General features: G+C 45.9%; 1 pseudogene; it reads left to right on the top strand.

Moving 5' to 3' along the window:
* The first annotated feature begins 1,288 nt into the window (after positions 1–1,288).
* Eef2-ps5 (eukaryotic translation elongation factor 2, pseudogene 5) lies at positions 1,289–4,000 on the top strand (annotated as a pseudogene).
* Positions 4,001–6,000: the final 2,000 nt, after the last annotated feature.

The following is a 6,000-nucleotide window of genomic DNA, read 5'->3' on the forward strand; positions in this document are numbered from 1 at the left end:
TTGCTAACCCCTTCAGCTCCTTCAATCCTTTCTCTAACTCCTCCAATGGGGACCCTGTTCTCAGTTCAATGGTTGGCTGTGAGCATACGCTTCTGTATTTGTCATGCTCTGGCAGAGCCTCTCAGGAGACAGCTATATAAGGCTCCTGTCAGCAAGCATCTCTTGTCATCCCCAATAGTGACTGGGTTTGGTGGCTATGTGTATATGTGCTGGTGGGGCAGGTTCTGAATGGCCTCTACCCCAAACTTTGTCTCCGTATCCCCTCCTATGAATATTTTTGTTGCCCCTTCTAAGAAGGAATGAAGCATCCACACTTTGGCCATCCTTCTTCTTGAGCTTCATGTGGTCTGTGGATTGTATTGGGTAATCCAAGCGTTTGGGCTAATATCAGTGAGTGCATACCATGTGTATTTTTTTTTTGATTGTGTTACTTCACTCAGGATGATATTTTCTAGTTCCATCCATTTACCGATGAATTTCATGAAGTCATTGTTTTTGATAGCTGAGTAGTACTCCATTGTGTAGATGTACCACATTTTCTGAATCCATTCCTCTGTTGAAGGGCATCTGGGGTCTTTCCACCTTCTTGTTACTATAATTAAGGCTGCTATGAACATAGTGGAACATATGTCTTTGTTGTATGTTGGAGCATCTTTTGGGTATATACCCAGGAGTGGAATAGCTATGTCCTCAGGTAGTACTATGTCCAATTTTCTAAGGAAATGCCAGACTGATTTTCAGAGTGGTTGTACCAGTTTGCAATCCAACCAACAATTGAGGAGTATTCTTCTTTTTCCACATCCTCGACAGCATCTGTTGTTACCTGAGTTATTGATCTTAGCCATTCTGACTGGTGTGAAGTAGAATCTCAGGGTTGTTTTAATTTGCATTTCCCTGATGACTATGGATGTTGAACATTTCTTTAGGTACTTCTCAACCATTTGAGATTCCTCAGCTGAGAATTCTTTGTTTAGCTCTGCACCCCAGAGCTTTTTCTGATAGTTATAAGTTAATATATAACTTGCTTTATCAAACACTAAACTGTAACTTTGTGTGTTCATTATGTTTTCTAGTGATATAGTTATGTAAGGTTTTTCAGGAAAAATAAGGAAAACTATAAAAAGACTTTTCTCTATGTTTTATTGTATAACAAAAAGTTCATGTGGGGGAGGGGAAAAAGTTTGTAACTAATAAAAGACTAAGGTGGCTCTTCCTCTGCAGCTGCCATCATCGTCGGTGCACTTCCTTGTTCACCTCTATATCTGAGAATCCAACATCATCCGCCACAATGGTAAACTTCACAGTGGATCAGATCCTTGCCATCATAGACAAGAACGCCAACATCCAGAACATATAAGTCATCGCTCACGGCAAGTCCACACTGACAGACTCCCTTGTGTGCAAGGTGGGCATCATCGCCTTTGCTTGTGCCAGAGAGACATGCTTCACTGACACTCGCAAGGATGAGCAGGGGTGCTGCATCACAATCAAGTCCACCACCATCTCCCACTTTTATGAGCTCTCTGAGAACGACCTGAACTTCCTTAAGCGGAGCAATGGTGGCCCGGGCTTCCTCATCAATTTCATCGACTCTCCAGGTCACATGGACTTCTCCTCAGAGGTGACTGCTGCTTTGCATGTCACTGATGGAGCGCTGATGGTGGTGGACTGTGTGTCTGGTATATATGCACAGACAGAGACAGTGCTGTGGCAGGTCATGGCTGAGCACATCAAGCCCATGCTGATGATGAACAAGATGAACTGGGCCCTGCTAGAGCTGCAGCTGGAGGCCAAGGAGCTCTACCAAACCTTCTAGTGTATTGTGGAGAACGTCAATGTCATCATTTCCACCTATGGCAAGGGCAAGAGTGGGTCCATGGGCAATATCATGATCGATCCTGTCCTGGGCACTGTAGGCTTTGGTTCTGGCCTGCACGGCTGGGTCTTCACTCTGAAGCAGTTTACAGAGATGTATGTGGCCAAGTTTGCAGCCAAGGGTGAGGGCCAGCTGGGTGCAGCTGAGTGGGCCAAGAAAGTAGAATGTATGATGAAAAAGCTGTGGGAGACTAGTACTTTGACCCGGCCAATGGCAAGTTCAGCAAGTCAGCCAATAGCCCAGATGGGAAGAAACTTCCCTGGAACCTTCTGCCAGCTCATCCTGGACCCCATCTTCAAGGTGTTTGATGAACTTCATAAAGGAGGAGACAGCCAAGGTGATTGAGAAGCTGGACATCAAGCTGGACAGCGAGGACAAGGACAAGGAGGGCAAACCACTGCTGAAAACTGTGATGTGCCGCTGGCTGCCCATGGGGGATGTCCTGCTGCAGATGATCACCATTTACTTGCCATCCCCTGTGACTGCACAGAAGTACCGTTGTGAGCTGCTGTACGAGGGGCCACCTGATGACGAGGCTGCCATGGGCATTAAGAGCTGCGACCCCAAGTGCCCCCTTATGATGTACACTTCTAAGATGGTGCTAACCTCTGACAATGGCTGCTTCTATGCCTTTTTGTAGAGTGTTCTCTAGGGTGGTGTCCATGGGCCTGAAGGTCCAGAACATGGGCCCAAACTATATGCCTGGGAAGAAGGAGGACCTGTACCTGAAGCCCTACTAAAGGACCATTCTAATGATGGGCTGCTATGTGGAAATGATTGAGGATGTGCCCTGTGAAAACATTGTAGGGCTGGTCAGAGTGGACCAGTTCCTTGTGAAGACCGGGACTATCATCACCTTTGAGCACGCTCACAACAAACAGGTGATAAAATTCAGCATCAGCGCTGCTGTCAGGGTGGCAGTGGAGGCTAAGAACCCAGTTGACCTGCCCAAGCTGGTGGAGGGGCAGAAGCAGCTGGCTAAGTCTGACCCAATGGTGCAGTGCCTCATTGAGAAGTCTGGAGAGCACATCATTACTGGTGCCAGGGAGACCTGGAGATCTGCCTTAAGGACCTGGAAGAGGACCATGCCTGTATCCCCATCAAGAAATCTGATCCTGTCATGTCCTACCGGGAGACAGTCAGTGAGGAGGCCAACGTGCTGTGTCTGTCAAGTCCCCCAATAAGCATAACTGGCTGTACATGAAGTCCAGGCCCTTCTCTAATGGCCTGGCATAGGACATCTATAAAGGCAAGGTATCTAGCTGCCAGGAGCTCAAGGCACATGCCCGCTACCTGGTCAAAAAGTATGAGTGGGATGTTGCTGAAGACCACAAGATCTGGTGCTTTGGACCTGATGGCACTGGTCCCAACATTCTCACTGACATCACCAAGGGCGTACAGTTACTGAATGAGATCAAAGACAGTGTGGTGGCTGGATTCCAGTGGGCCACTAAAGAGGGTACTCTTTGTGAGGAGAACATGAGTGGTGTGTGACTTGATGTTCATGATGTGACCCTGCATGCTGATGCCATCCACCGGGGAGGTGGTCAGATCATCTCCACAGAATACTGCTGCCTCTATGCCAGTGTGCTGACAGCACAGCCCCGCTTCATGGAGTCTATCTATCTGGTGGAGATTCAGTGTCCTGAGCAAGTGGTAGGAGGCATCTACGGTGTTCTGAACAGGAAGCATGGCCATGTCTTTGAGGAGTCTCAGGTGGCCAGGACCCCCATGTTTGTGGTCAAGGCCTACCTGCTTGTCAATGAGTCCTTTGGCTTCACTGCCGACCTTCGATCTAATACTGGTGGCCAGGCCTTCCTCTAGTGTGTGTTTGACCACTGGCAGATCCTGCCTAGGGACCCCTTTAACAATAGCAGCTGCCTCAGCCAAGTGGTAGCTGAGACCCGAAAGCGCGAAGGCCTGAAGGAGGGCATCCCAGTGCTGGACAACTTCCTGGACAAACTGTAGGCAGCCTGGTACTGCCACACGCTGCACAGTGCCCACCCATCAGAAGACACCTTGAGACTGTCCCCACAGTGCCCCTCTGGAGGCTGCTGGGGCCACCCTGACATCACTCAGGACTGACTTGCTACCAATTCTATTTCTTTCAGAATTACAAGGCAGCATGAAAGTCTTGACTGGCAGGCCATGGGGTGGGCAGGACACGGCTGTTAACATTTTCAGAGGGAAATATGCAGATGTGCAAAAGTCTAAATAAATGCATTCAGAGGTTTATGGGGGTCCATGGCCAAGTGGAATACCCCAAGAGGGGGAGGTGGGGTGAGTGCCTTCAGGAAGGCAGGCAACCTGCCTGCCTTAGACTTGCAACTCAGCAGTGCGAATCATTGGAGTAATAAACTCTTCTATGGTTGACAAAAAAAAAAAAAAAAAGACCAAGGTGAATTGAGAGAGAGAGAGAGAGAGAGAGAGAACTGTCTCCAAAAGTAGTTTCAGAACAGCAATAAGTCAGTCACCTGTCAGCTTCCCACCTGCATCATTGCCTGAGACTCTGAGTTTGCGCCTAGGAAATCCTTCCATTCTCAAGGACCCCAAAACTGTGGCTGGTCCCTGGTATCTAACCAAAAGCAATCTACAGATTCAATGTTATTCCCATTAAAGTTCCAACACAATTCTTCACAGACCTTGAAATAACAATTCTCAAATTCATAAGAAACAAACAAAACAGAAAAAAAAATTGATGCCTGAAACGATGCTGTATAATAAAAGAACTTCTGTAGGTATCATCATCCCTGACTTCAAGCTGTATTACAGAAAATAGTAATAAAAACCGTGCGGTATTGGAATAGAAACAAACAGGTTGATCAATAAAATCGAATCAAAGATCCTAAAATAAACCCACATAACTATGGACACTTGATTTTTCACAAAGAAGGCAAAATCATACAATAGGAAAAAAAAGGATCTTCAACAAATGTTTCTGGTCTAACTGTACGTACGCATGTAGAAGAATGCAAATATATCCATATTTATCACTGCACACAAAACTCAATTCCAAGTGGATCAAAGACCTCAACATAAATCTAGATACACTAAATCTAACAGAAGAAAAAGTGAGAAATAGCTTACAATATTTTGTTGTTTGAGTTCAGACCCTGAGACAAGGGAGTGAGGTGCATATTTTGCATACCAACACTGACCTGGCCTCCAGGTTCTCCCAGCATCCCTCAATCCCTACCTGGTATAGCCTGCCCCCATCCTGAACATTCCAGCCCAGAGGCTGGGGTGACCTTCCTCCCAGAGGTTCTTCCCTATATAATCAGGTATTTTGGTCTCCTCACTTTCTCTTCTAGTCTTTGTCATCTCTTTCCCTTCCCATGGGGATTTCCCTGGGCTTGGTCCTTGGAATCAGTGAACTCGCCTAACAGGAGCTTCTCAATAAGTCACCATCCTTTAATGTAATGTAATGTGGTTTAAATTGGCTCATTTTACCAGTGAAAATATAAATCGGTATAGGATACGACTTCCTGAACAGAACACCAGTGGATCAGGCACTAGGGCCAACAGTTGATAAATGGGAACTCATGAAGTTGAAAATCTTTTGTAAAGCAAAGGACACTGTCAGTAGGACATAAGGGCAGTTGACAGACTAGGAAAACATCTCTAACAACACTACATCTGACAGAGGGCTAATATCCATGTTGAGTGTCCAAGGAAGAATAAAGGAATGTTCAACTCCCTACTTCATCAGAGAAATGCAAATCAAAATGACTCTGAAATGATTCCACCTTACAAACAACAAATTGGCTAAGATTAAAAAAAACTCAAAAGAGACGGCCCATACTGGTGAGGATGTGGAGAGAAGGGAATACTTCTCCATTGCTGGTGGGAGTGCAAACCTCTACAATGACTCTGCATATCTATCTGGTGGTTTCTCAGAAAACTGGTAATAGTTCTACCTGAAGACCCATCTGTACGGCTCCTGGCCATATACCTAAAAGATGCTCCACAAGGACATATGTTCCACTATGTTCATAGCAGCTGTAATTGGAAATAACCCAGATGCCCCTCAACCAAAGAATGCATACAGAAAATGTGGTTAATTTATACAATGGAACAATACTCAACTGTTAAAAACAAGGACATTGTAAATTTTGCAGGCAACT

This window comes from Rattus norvegicus, chromosome 20, assembly GCF_036323735.1.
Source record: "Rattus norvegicus strain BN/NHsdMcwi chromosome 20, GRCr8, whole genome shotgun sequence".
Classification (NCBI taxonomy): domain Eukaryota; kingdom Metazoa; phylum Chordata; class Mammalia; order Rodentia; family Muridae; genus Rattus; species Rattus norvegicus.